We start from the raw sequence: 12870 nt of genomic DNA, 5'->3' as shown, positions 1-12870 counted from the left end.
ATACCTATCTAGAGCAAGTGGGACAAGATGATGCGTACGCACTACCGTGGTCAGCATTCAAGCACTTGATGAACGAGAAGTACCGTCCCAGAACCGAGGTCAATAAGCTCAAGACAGAACTTAGAGGGTTACGAACCCAAGGATTTGATATTACCACGTACGAAAGACGATTCACAGAATTGTGCCTATTGTGTCCGGGAGCATTCGAAGATGAGGAAGAGAAGATCGACGCGTTTGTGAAAGGATTACCGGAAAGAATCCAAGAAGATATAAGTTCACACGAGCCCGCCTCCATACAACAGGCATGTAGAATGGCTCACAAACTAGTGAACCAGATTGAAGAAAGAATTAAAGAACAGACTGCTGAAGAGGCCAATGTGAAGCAAGTCAAAAGAAAGTGGGAGGAAAACGGTGATAAGAATCACCAATACAACAACAGCAATTACAACAATAATCGCAACAATTATCCCAACAATCGCAACATCAATCGCAACTACAACAAACGGCCCAACAACAACAACAACAACAACAACAACAGCAACTACAACAATCATCCCAACAACAATAATAACCGCAACAACAACAACAATCAGAAGCAGCTATGCCAAAGGTGTGAAAAGAATCACTCGGGGTTCTGCACCAAATTTTGCAACAAGTGTAAAAGAAATGGTCATAGCGCGGCGAAGTGTGAGGTCTATGGACCAGGGGTTAATAGAACGAAAGGAACAAATGGTGTCGGAACGAGTAATGGCGGAGCAAGTAGTGTCGGAGCAAGTTATGCCAATGTAGTTTGTTATAAATGTGGAAAACCAGGCCACATTATTAGAAATTGCCCGAACCAGGAGAACACGAATGGACAAGGCCGTGGAAGAGTTTTCAATATTAATGCGGTAGAGGCACAGGAAGACCCGGAGCTTGTTACGGGTACGTTTCTTATTGACAATAAATCTGCTTACGTTTTATTTGATTCGGGTGCGGATAGAAGCTATATGAGTAGAGATTTTTGTGCTAAATTAAGTTGTCCATTGACGCCTTTGGATAGTAAATTTTTACTCGAATTAGCAAATGGTAGATTAATTTCAGCAGATAATATATGTCGGAATCGAGAAATTAAACTGGTTAGCGAAACATTTAAGATTGATTTGATACCAGTAGAGTTAGGGAGTTTTGATGTGATAATCGGTATGGACTGGTTGAAAGAAGTGAAAGCGGAGATCGTTTGTTACAAAAATGCAATTCGCATTATACGAGAAAAAGGAAAACCCTTAATGGTGTACGGAGAAAAGGGCAACACGAAGCTACATCTTATTAGTAATTTGAAGGCACAAAAACTAATAAGAAAAGGTTGCTATGCTGTTCTAGCACACGTCGAGAAAGTACAAACTGAAGAAAAGAGCATCAATGATGTTCCCATTGCAAAAGAATTTCCCGATGTATTTCCGAAAGAATTACCGGGATTACCCCCACATCGATCCGTTGAATTTCAAATAGATCTTGTACCAGGAGCTGCACCAATAGCTCGTGCTCCTTACAGACTCGCACCCAGCGAGATGAAAGAACTGCAAAGCCAATTACAAGAACTCTTAGAGCGTGGTTTCATTCGACCAAGCACATCACCGTGGGGAGCTCCTGTTTTGTTTGTCAAGAAGAAAGATGGTACATTCAGGTTGTGTATCGACTACCGAGAGTTGAACAAACTTACCATCAAGAACCGCTACCCACTACCGAGAATCGACGACTTATTTGATCAACTACAAGGCTCGTCTGTTTATTCAAAGATTGACTTACGTTCTGGGTATCATCAAATGCGGGTGAAAGAAGATGATATTCCAAAGACTGCTTTCAGAACACGTTACGGTCATTACGAGTTTATGGTCATGCCGTTTGGTTTAACTAATGCACCAGCTGTGTTCATGGACCTTATGAACCGAGTGTGTGGACCATACCTTGACAAGTTTGTCATTGTTTTCATTGATGACATACTTATTTACTCAAAGAATGACCAAGAACACGGTGAACATTTGAGAAAGGTGTTAGAAGTATTGAGGAAGGAAGAATTGTACGCTAAGTTTTCAAAGTGTGCATTTTGGTTGGAAGAAGTTCAATTCCTCGGTCACATAGTGAATAAAGAAGGTATTAAGGTGGATCCGGCAAAGATAGAAACTGTTGAAAAGTGGGAAACCCCGAAAACTCCGAAACACATACGCCAGTTTTTAGGACTAGCTGGTTACTACAGAAGGTTCATCCAAGACTTTTCCAGAATAGCAAAACCCTTAACTGCATTAACGCATAAAGGGAAGAAATTTGAATGGAATGATGAACAAGAGAAAGCGTTTCAGTTATTGAAGAAAAAGCTAACTACGGCACCTATATTGTCATTGCCTGAAGGGAATGATGATTTTGTGATTTATTGTGATGCATCAAAGCAAGGTCTCGGTTGTGTATTAATGCAACGAATGAAGGTGATTGCTTATGCGTCTAGACAATTGAAGATTCACGAACAAAATTATACGACGCATGATTTGGAATTAGGCGCGGTTGTTTTTGCATTAAAGACTTGGAGGCACTACTTATATGGGGTCAAAAGTATTATATATACCGACCACAAAAGTCTTCAACACATATTTAATCAGAAATAACTGAATATGAGGCAGCGTAGGTGGATTGAATTATTGAATGATTACGACTTTGAGATTCGTTACCACCCGGGGAAGGCAAATGTGGTAGCCGATGCCTTGAGCAGGAAGGACAGAGAACCCATTCGAGTAAAATCTATGAATATAATGATTCATAATAACATTACTACTCAAATAAAGGAGGCGCAACAAGGAGTTTTAAAAGAGGGAAATTTAAAGGATGAAATACCCAAAGGATCGGAGAAGCATCTTAATATTCGGGAAGACGGAACCCGGTATAGGGCTGAAAGGATTTGGGTACCAAAATTTGGAGATATGAGAGAAATGGTACTTAGAGAAGCTCATAAAACCAGATACTCAATACATCCTGGAACGGGGAAGATGTACAAGGATCTCAAGAAACATTTTTGGTGGCCGGGTATGAAAGCCGATGTTGCTAAATACGTAGGAGAATGTTTGACGTGTTCTAAGGTCAAAGCTGAGCATTAGAAACCATCAGGTCTACTTTAACAACCCGAAATCCCGGAATGGAAATGGGAAAACATTACCATGGATTTCATCACTAAATTGCCAAGGACTGCAAGTGGTTTTGATACTATTTGGGTAATAGTTGATCGTCTCTCCAAATCAGCACACTTCCTACCAATAAGAGAAGATGACAAGATGGAGAAGTTAGCACGACTGTATTTGAAGGAAGTCGTCTCCAGCCATGGAATACCAATCTCTAGTATCTCTGATAGGGATGGCAGATTTATTTCAAGATTCTGGCAGACATTACAGCAAGCATTAGGAACTCGTCTAGACATGAGTACTGCCTATCATCCACAAACTGATGGGCAGAGCGAAAGGACGATACAAACGCTTGAAGACATGCTACGAGCATGTGTTATTGATTTCGGAAACAGTTGGGATCGACATCTACCATTAGCAGAATTTTCCTACAACAACAGCTACCATTCAAGCATTGAGATGGCGCCGTTTGAAGCACTTTATGGTAGAAAGTGCAGGTCTCCGATTTGTTGGAGTGAAGTGGGGGATAGACAGATTACGGGTCCGGAGATTATACAAGAAACTACCGAGAAGATCATCCAAATTCAACAACGGTTGAAAACCGCCCAAAGTCGACAAAAGAGCTACGCTGACATTAAAAGAAAAGATATAGAATTTGAAATTGGAGAGATGGTCATGCTTAAAGTTGCACCTTGGAAAGGCGTTGTTCGATTTGGTAAACGAGGGAAATTAAATCCAAGGTATATTGGACCATTCAAGATTATTGATCGTATCGGACCAGTAGCTTACTGACTAGAGTTACCTCAACAACTCGCGGCTGTACATAACACTTTCCACGTTTCGAATTTAAAGAAATGTTTTGCTAAAGAAGATCTCACTATTCCGTTAGATGAAATCCAAATCAACGAAAAACTTCAATTCATCGAAGAACCCGTCGAAATAATGGATCGTGAGGTTAAAAGACTTAAGCAAAACAAGATACCAATTGTTAAGGTTCGATGGAATGCTCGTAGAGGACCCGAGTTCACCTGGGAGCGTGAAGATCAGATGAAGAAGAAATACCCGCATCTATTTCCAGAAGATTCGTCAACACCTTCAACAGCTTAAAATTTCGGGACGAAATTTATTTAACGGGTAGGTACTGTAGTGACCCGAACTTTTCCATGTTTATATATATTAATTGAGATTGATATTTACATGATTAAATGTTTCCAACATGTTAAGCAATCAAACTTATTAAGACTTGATTAATTGAAATATGTTTCATATAGACAATTGACTACCCAAGTTGACCGGTGATTCACGAACGTTAAAACTTGTAAAAACTATATGATGACATATATATGGATATATATATAGTTAACATGATACTATGATAAGTAAACATATCATTAAGTATATTAACAATGAACTACATATGTAAAAACAAGACTACTAACTTAATGATTTTTAAACGAGACATATATGTAACGATTATCGTTGTAAAGACATTTAATGTATATATATCATATTAAGAGATATTCATACATGATAATATCATGATAATATAATAATTTAAAATCTCATTTGATATTATAAACATTGTGTTAACAACATTTAACAAGATCGTTAACCTAAAGGTTTCAAAACAACACTTACATGTAACGACTAACGATGACTTAACGACTCAGTTAAAATGTATATACATGTAGTGTTTTAATATGTATTTATACACTTTTGAAAGACTTCAATACACTTATCAAAATACTTCTACTTAACAAAAATGCTTACAATTACATCCTCGTTCAGTTTCATCAACAATTCTACTCGTATGCACCCGTATTCGTACTCGTACAATACACAGCTTTTAGATGTATGTACTATTGGTATATACACTCCAATGATCAGCTCTTAGCAGCCCATGTGAGTCACCTAACACATGTGGGAACCATCATTTGGCAACTAGCATGAAATATCTCATAAAATTACAAAAATATGAGTAATCATTCATGACTTATTTACATGAAAACAAAATTACATATCCTTTATATCTAATCCATACACCAACGACCAAAAACACCTACAAACACTTTCATTCTTCAATTTTCTTCATCTAATTGATCTCTCTCAAGTTCTATCTTCAAGTTCTAAGTGTTCTTCATAAATTCCAAAAGTTCTAGTTTCATAAAATCAAGAATACTTTCAAGTTTGCTAGCTCACTTCCAATCTTGTAAGGTGATCATCCAACCTCAAGAAATCTTTGTTTCTTACAGTAGGTTATCATTCTAATACAAGGTAATAATCATATTCAAACTTTGGTTCAATTTCTATAACTATAACAATCTTATTTCAAGTGATGATCTTACTTGAACTTGTTTTCGTGTCATGATACTGCTTCAAGAACTTCGAGCCATCCAAGGATCCATTGAAGCTAGATCCATTTTTCTCTTTTCCAGTAGGTTTATCCAAGGAACTTAAGGTAGTAATGATGTTCATAACATCATTCGATTCATACATATAAAGCTATCTTATTCGAAGGTTTAAACTTGTAATCACTAGAACATAGTTTAGTTAATTCTAAACTTGTTCGCAAACAAAAGTTAATCCTTCTAACTTGACTTTTAAAATCAACTAAACACATGTTCTATATCTATATGATATGCTAACTTAATGATTTAAAACCTGGAAACACGAAAAACACCGTAAAACCGGATTTACGCCGTCGTAGTAACACCGAGGGCTGTTTTGGGTTAGTTAATTAAAAACTATGATAAACTTTGATTTTAAAGTTGTTATTCTGAGAAAATGATTTTTATTATGAACATGAAACTATATCCAAAAATTATGATTAAACTCAAAGTGGAAGTATGTTTTCTAAAATGGTCATCTAGACGTCGTTCTTTCGACTGAAATGACTACCTTTACAAAAACGACTTGTAACTTATTTTTCCGACTATAAACCTATACTTTTCTGTTTAGATTCATAAAATAGAGTTCAATATGAAACCATAGCAATTTGATTCACTCAAAACGGATTTAAAATGAAGAAGTTATGGGTAAAACAAGATTGGATAATTTTTCTCATTTTAGCTACGTGAAAATTGGTAACAAATCTATTCCAACCATAACTTAATCAACTTGTATTGTATATTATGTAATCTTGAGATACCATAGACACGTATACAATGTTTCGACCTATCATGTCGACACATCTATATATATTTCGGAACAACCATAGACACTCTATATGTGAATGTTGGAGTTAGCTATACAGGGTTGAGGTTGATTCCAAAATATATATAGTTTGAGTTGTGATCAATACTGAGATACGTATACACTGGGTCGTGGATTGATTCAAGATAATATTTATCGATTTATTTCTGTACATCTAACTGTGGACAACTAGTTGTAGGTTACTAACGAGGACAGCTGACTTAATAAACTTAAAACATCAAAATATATTAAAAGTGTTGTAAATATATTTTGAACATACTTTGATATATATATATGTATATATTGTTATAGGTTCGTGAATCAACCAGTGGCCAAGTCTTACTTCCCGACGAAGTAAAAATCTGTGAATGTGAGTTATAGTCCCACTTTTAAAATCTAATATTTTTGGGATGAGAATACATGCAGGTTTTATAAATGATTTACAAAATAGACACAAGTACGTGAAACTACATTCTATGGTTGAATTATCGAAATCGAATATGCCCCTTTTTATTAAGTCTGGTAATCTAAGAATTAGGGAACAGACACCCTAATTGACGCGAATCCTAAAGATAGATCTATCGGGCCCAACAAGCCCCATCCAAAGTACCGGATGCTTTAGTACTTCGAAATTTATATCATATCCGAAGGGTGTCCCGGAATGATGGGGATATTCTTATATATGCATCTTGTTAATGTCGGTTACCAGGTGTTCACCATATGAATGATTTTTATCTCTATGTATGGGATGTGTATTGAAATATGAAATCTTGTGGTCTATTGTTACGATTTGATATATATAGGTTAAACCTATAACTCACCAACATTTTTGTTGACGTTTAAAGCATGTTTATTCTCAGGTGAATATTAAGAGCTTCCGCTGTTGCATACTAAAATAAGGACAAGATTTGGAGTCCATGTTTGTATGATATTGTGTAAAAACTGCATTCAAGAAACTGATTTCGATGTAACATATTTGTATTGTAAACCATTATGTAATGGTCGTGTGTAAACAGGATATTTTAGATTATCATTATTTGATAATCTACGTAAAGCTTTTAAACCTTTATTTATGAAATAAAGGTTATGGTTTGTTTTAAAAATGAATGCAGTCTTTGAAAAACGTCTCATATAGAGGTCAAAACCTCGCAACGAAATCAATTAATATGGAACGTTTTTAATCAATAAGAACGGGACATTTCATATCACAACTTGAGTATTCTCAGGTGATTGGCTGTTTGATGTACGCCATGACTTGTACAAGGCCGGATATTGCTTTTGCGGTGGGAAAACTGAGTAGATATACTAGTAATCCTAGTACTCATCACTGGCAAGCAATTAGGCGGGTACTGAAGTACTTGAAGAAAACTATGGACTATAGTTTATCTTATAATGGGTTTCCTTCGATAATAGAAGGATATTCTGATGCGAGTTGGATAACCAATATTGAAGATCATTCTTCAACAAGTGGTTGGGTGTTCTTGCTTGGGGGAGGTGCTATTTCATGGGCTTCTAAGAAGCAGACATGTATTACCAACTCAACGATGGAATCTGAGTTTGTTGCTTTAGCTGCTGCTGGTAAAGAAGTAGAATGGCTTAGAAACTTGATCCATGAGATACCATTATGGCCTAAACCTATAGCACCCATGTCTATCCATTGTGATAGTGCTGCGACATTGGCAAAGGCTTATAGCCAGATGTACAATGGAAAGTCTAGACACTTAGGTGTTAGACATAGCATGATTCGTGAACTCATCATGAATGGGGTGATTTCTATAGTGTCCGTGAGGTCACAACAGAATTTAGCTGATCACTTGACGAAGGGATTGGCAAGAGACTTGGTTGACAAGTCTGCTATGGGGATGGGTTTAAAGTCTGCATAAATTTCTAATTATAAGATACCCAATTCCCTTCTGATAAAAATTAGAAGTTGAATTCAATATGGAAGGCTTATACTTAGAAATTTGGAGTACATAAGTTTTGTATCATCCCAAGGTAATGTATGTACTCGGACCTGCTGAAGGAGAGGTTGAAGTCTGACTTCTTAATAGTTCATTTGAAAAAGTGCATGAGCAGGTGCATGACTGTAATGAACTACCTATGTGAATGTGAAGTTTTGCCGCTTCAACAAAGCTTGGACTTTTGCTTTAGATACATTCATGAAAGGATATGGACACATGGCTTGTAAAGTGTCAGGATAGCTTTAGAGTATTTGAAAACTTATGTGTATGTTATTTTCAGTTATTCAAATGGGTTGAAGGGTTCAATTCTTAGAACACCCCGATTCTCGAATATTTGGAATGCGTAATGTACTAAGGTGAAAATTCAATCTTCAAGATATTTTCATTTATGCATGAGTTTTGTTTTAATTTGTTTAATTCTCATGAAACGAATTGCACTAAATTGGGGAGGATTGTTGGAAATTTAGTGTAATTGTGGGTTTTAATCTACACTTGTAAATGGGTTTGGAGGTACGGAGTGTACACCCATTAAGTGATAGATTACCCGGACTCAAAAGTGATTTTCCATTATTTACTATCATGACTTGGTCTACCTGAAATTTGACTAAGTGTTTTCAGTACTAAGTTTTCTTAGTAAGCTGAAATTTGGCTAAGTGTTTTGTGCTGGTTGTTCTGCATTGCTGGTCCCTGTACTGGTTGTTCTGTGCAGCTGGTCCCTGTGCTGCTTGTTCTGCGCAGCTGGTCCTGTTTGCTGGTTCCTCTGCGCTGCTGGTCCTATTTGCTGGTTCCTCTGCGCTGCTGGTCCTGTTTGCTGACTTTTGCGCTGCTGGTCCTGTTTGCTGACTTTTGTGCTGCTGGTCCTGTTTGCTGACTTTTGCGCTGCTAGTCCCTATGCTGACTCCTTTGCGCTGCTGGTCCTTTTGCTGACTTTTGCGCTGCTGATCCTTAAGAGGCAGTAGCAAGAAAACACTTAACACAATTTTGAGTGATTACGGAAGAATTATTCCTGGACTCACTTTTACTTTAATAGTGGAATGAATAATACTTGTTTATTATAAAGTAATCACTCATGCTTTGATAGTTGTAAAATATAATATTCGTTTATTGTAAAAGTAACAAGTTTTACTTTAATGATAGAAGTAATAATATTTGTTTATTGTAAAAGTAATAACTTTTACTTTAATGATGGAAGTGATAATATATGTTTATAGAAATATTCTTCCTGTAACCACTTTTGAATATTATAGAAGATACTTTTATTAATCAATTGGCCAATTGATTTTAATAAAAGACTCTTTCATGATTAAAGGTGTATATAAATATATTAACCAATATGCATGAGAGAAGATACAAGTTACGAACATCTAATACTCTTCTGCAAAAGAGTTTTTGTTTACTGCCAATAACAAGAACTAATCTCTGTCTTATCTCAAAGTGATATTCGTGTAACCCAGGCAATAAGGGTCGAATAATTACTTTCGAAAAGTGATACCACGATTCGGTGATTTATCCGGCTATCGATTATTTTACCTTACACGAAAATTAAATAAAACCTCCAACAGCTTGTTCCATGTGGTGAATGAAGAAATCTGTGCAAGGCATAAGCAAGATGATCACAAATGAGGTACACCATCAATCAATCAATCAAGCATATATAAACGAAATAGTAACAACTTATAACCAACAACCAATTATGAAAACCAATTAGAAAAAATTATAGTGACTGTGATAGTTTCTTATACACAAAGTCAATCTACAAAATCATAACATAACAATCAAATCATCAGCAAAAAATTCTAATCGACATATAAAAAATCACCAATCAAATCATCAAAACATAACAATAAAATCGCCAATTAGAAGAAAAAATAGAGTGACTACGATGTTACACTTACAATCAATCGAGTGTACAGTCACCTGTGAATCAAGCGTTGCTACTTGTGAATCATTTTAGGTTTCAGAATAGAGAGGTGTAATTATTGATTCTCACTTGTAGTTTCGATTATTACTTCAAGCAACTCGATTCCTCTGGTGTAATTGGTACGAATGAGGTTCTGTCTGAGCCCTAATATTTGGTGATTACGGTTTGAATTCGATATACGGGGGAAAGATAAAGGTGAAAAGGTGAGCGGACTCTGTAAAAATGGTGGGCTAGACAAGGTTAGGAGTTTTGATGGGCTTAAATTGTTATTGGGCTCACTAATACTCGGCTATCTTGAAACAACTTATTTGTATTATTTGACCGTAAGTTTATTGCCCTTCTACTTCTTGGTATATTTGATTCTACTTCTTGGTATATTTGACTCGAAAGTTATTTTTCAATACAAATTTTGACTATTTTATGAAATATTTTTGCGATCTTACTTTTTGGTACATTGTACTTGCAGGAATCACCAAAAAGCTTTGCTTTTTTATCTGTTTGACTATTTTATGAAATATTTTTGCGATCTTACTTTCTGGTACATTGTACTTTCTGGAATCACCAAAAAGCTTTGCTTTTTTATCTGTGTAAAACATGCTACTTTTTGGCATAGTACTGAAAACTCTTTTGTGATCATATTTGACTATTTGAGAAATAGCTTGTGCGTGAAAGTTGTTAACTAAGGTTGATAGCAAGCACGACAATTATTTATATTATTTATCTATATATCTATTTATCTTCTATCTTGTATACCTTTATCTATACATTTATAAATCTATATCTATCTATATATCTATCATAACATATATTAAATTAATCTCCTTAAGCTAACTTGTTAACTGTAGATTAATTTGGCTTAATATAATTATGTAATTAATTAATTACTCAATAATTTTGATTACATGTCCAAGAAGGTTGTCGCTATGTTGTTGAGAGAAAATTAGTTGGTTCTTCTTCCCACTTATTATTTCTAAAACCAAAACAGTAAAGCATACACGTCTGATTTTATAGAGAATACCCCATGAAGAGCGTACTCTGGAGGATGTAACCACTGTGAGGAATTTGATAGATTTAAATTATTACAATAACAACAATAAAACCACCGAGGCATTACCCGAGTGGTTTCCAAGCCTTAGTAGGGGGATTCGCGATTAGTTGCCAAGGAACACGGGTTCAATTCCGATAAGGGGGAGGTTTTCTCTAGGATTTTTCGCGATTAGTTGCCAAGCAACCTAGAACCCGCGATTAGTTGCCAAGCAACCCGGGTCAATCCTTGGAGTTTCCTACCTAGCGTGAGTGGGTCGTTAATGAAAGTATTCGATGCAAAAATTTGCCGTTAAAAAAAAGATAACAACAACAACAAAACATAATATATACCACATAAGTGGTGTATGGGGGAGGTGAGATGTAGACAATCCTTCCCCTATCCGAGAATAAAGACAAGTTATTTTTTCACCCAGAGTGAAAACACTCTCAAAAGTAGAGAAAGTCATCTCTCTCTCTATTCGACGGATAGAGAGCTTGCTTCCGAGTGGACCTCCGGCCAATAAGTAGGAAAAAAATTTTTAAAAAAATAAAATAAAATTGAGACGCCATGAAAATGGTAAATCTAATTTCCATGAGTTTTAAATCCTGCCAGAAATTTAATTTAGGCTCTAAGAGTCAGTTAAGTCACCAATAAATCCGATATCTTTGGGTTCATGTCCTTCAACCACATTCTTACTAAGTTCCAACCACATTCTATGTGTTAGCTGCCGTCTCATGTCCTTCAAATCTTGTTGCAAGGCCAAAATCTCTATGCATGAATCCGATATCTTTGGGTTCATTTCGTTGTCCAACAAAATATTGGCAGCTTTTAAGTCTCTATGTATTATACGAAGATGGGAGTCTTGATACAGATGAAGAAGCCCCCGAGCAATTCCGTTGATGATGCAGAATCGGTGACTCCAATCAAGGACTTGACATTTGGTCTTCTCTGCATGGAATAGAGCACCAACTTATATTGTTTAAGTTTATCAAAAGGAAGAAAACTTTGATTAACAAAGGATAACAGGCCAGTTAGTATATATATGAGGTTATATGTTTCAAATACTTATTGAGGTAATCTGAGCAACCTGGTGAACCGACTCGAATGGCTGTCCCCTTCTTGGATACAAACTTCACTTAGACTCCCTAATCGCACTTCATATCTAAAATCAAGAAGTATGCTGCTAGCTTGCACATCTCTGCATTTAATTTAGCAAAACATAATAACAACCATTCAAAACAAATATCATTTAACCATTCAGGCTTGCCTGAGTGGCCACCGAGTTGCCCAATGAAGCATACCACCCGGGTTCAATTCCTGGCTACGCCAAATTGTTCAAAAAGGTAGTGTGACTAGAGGGTGCGCATAATGCGCAATTCACCCGGTACCAGGTCGCGCGCTCGGGGCTTGATTACCCGAGGTTTTACCTTCTATGGGGGAGCCAATGTGCTCGTTAACAGGAGGGTTTCCTCGCTTACCCAAAAAAACAAAAAACAATCATAAGTTTTGTTTCTCTCCAAAACCGGATAGAAACAAAATCAATACAATCAACGGGCTTATTTGATCTATTTCACTTTCCGATTCTAATGAATCAAAGATCTTATCAATTCGATTCAAAGTTCA

The sequence above is a fragment of the Rutidosis leptorrhynchoides genome, chromosome 1, assembly GCF_046630445.1.
Source record: "Rutidosis leptorrhynchoides isolate AG116_Rl617_1_P2 chromosome 1, CSIRO_AGI_Rlap_v1, whole genome shotgun sequence".
Taxonomy (NCBI): Eukaryota; Viridiplantae; Streptophyta; class Magnoliopsida; order Asterales; family Asteraceae; genus Rutidosis; species Rutidosis leptorrhynchoides.
Note: the sequence above shows the minus strand (reverse complement) of the source record.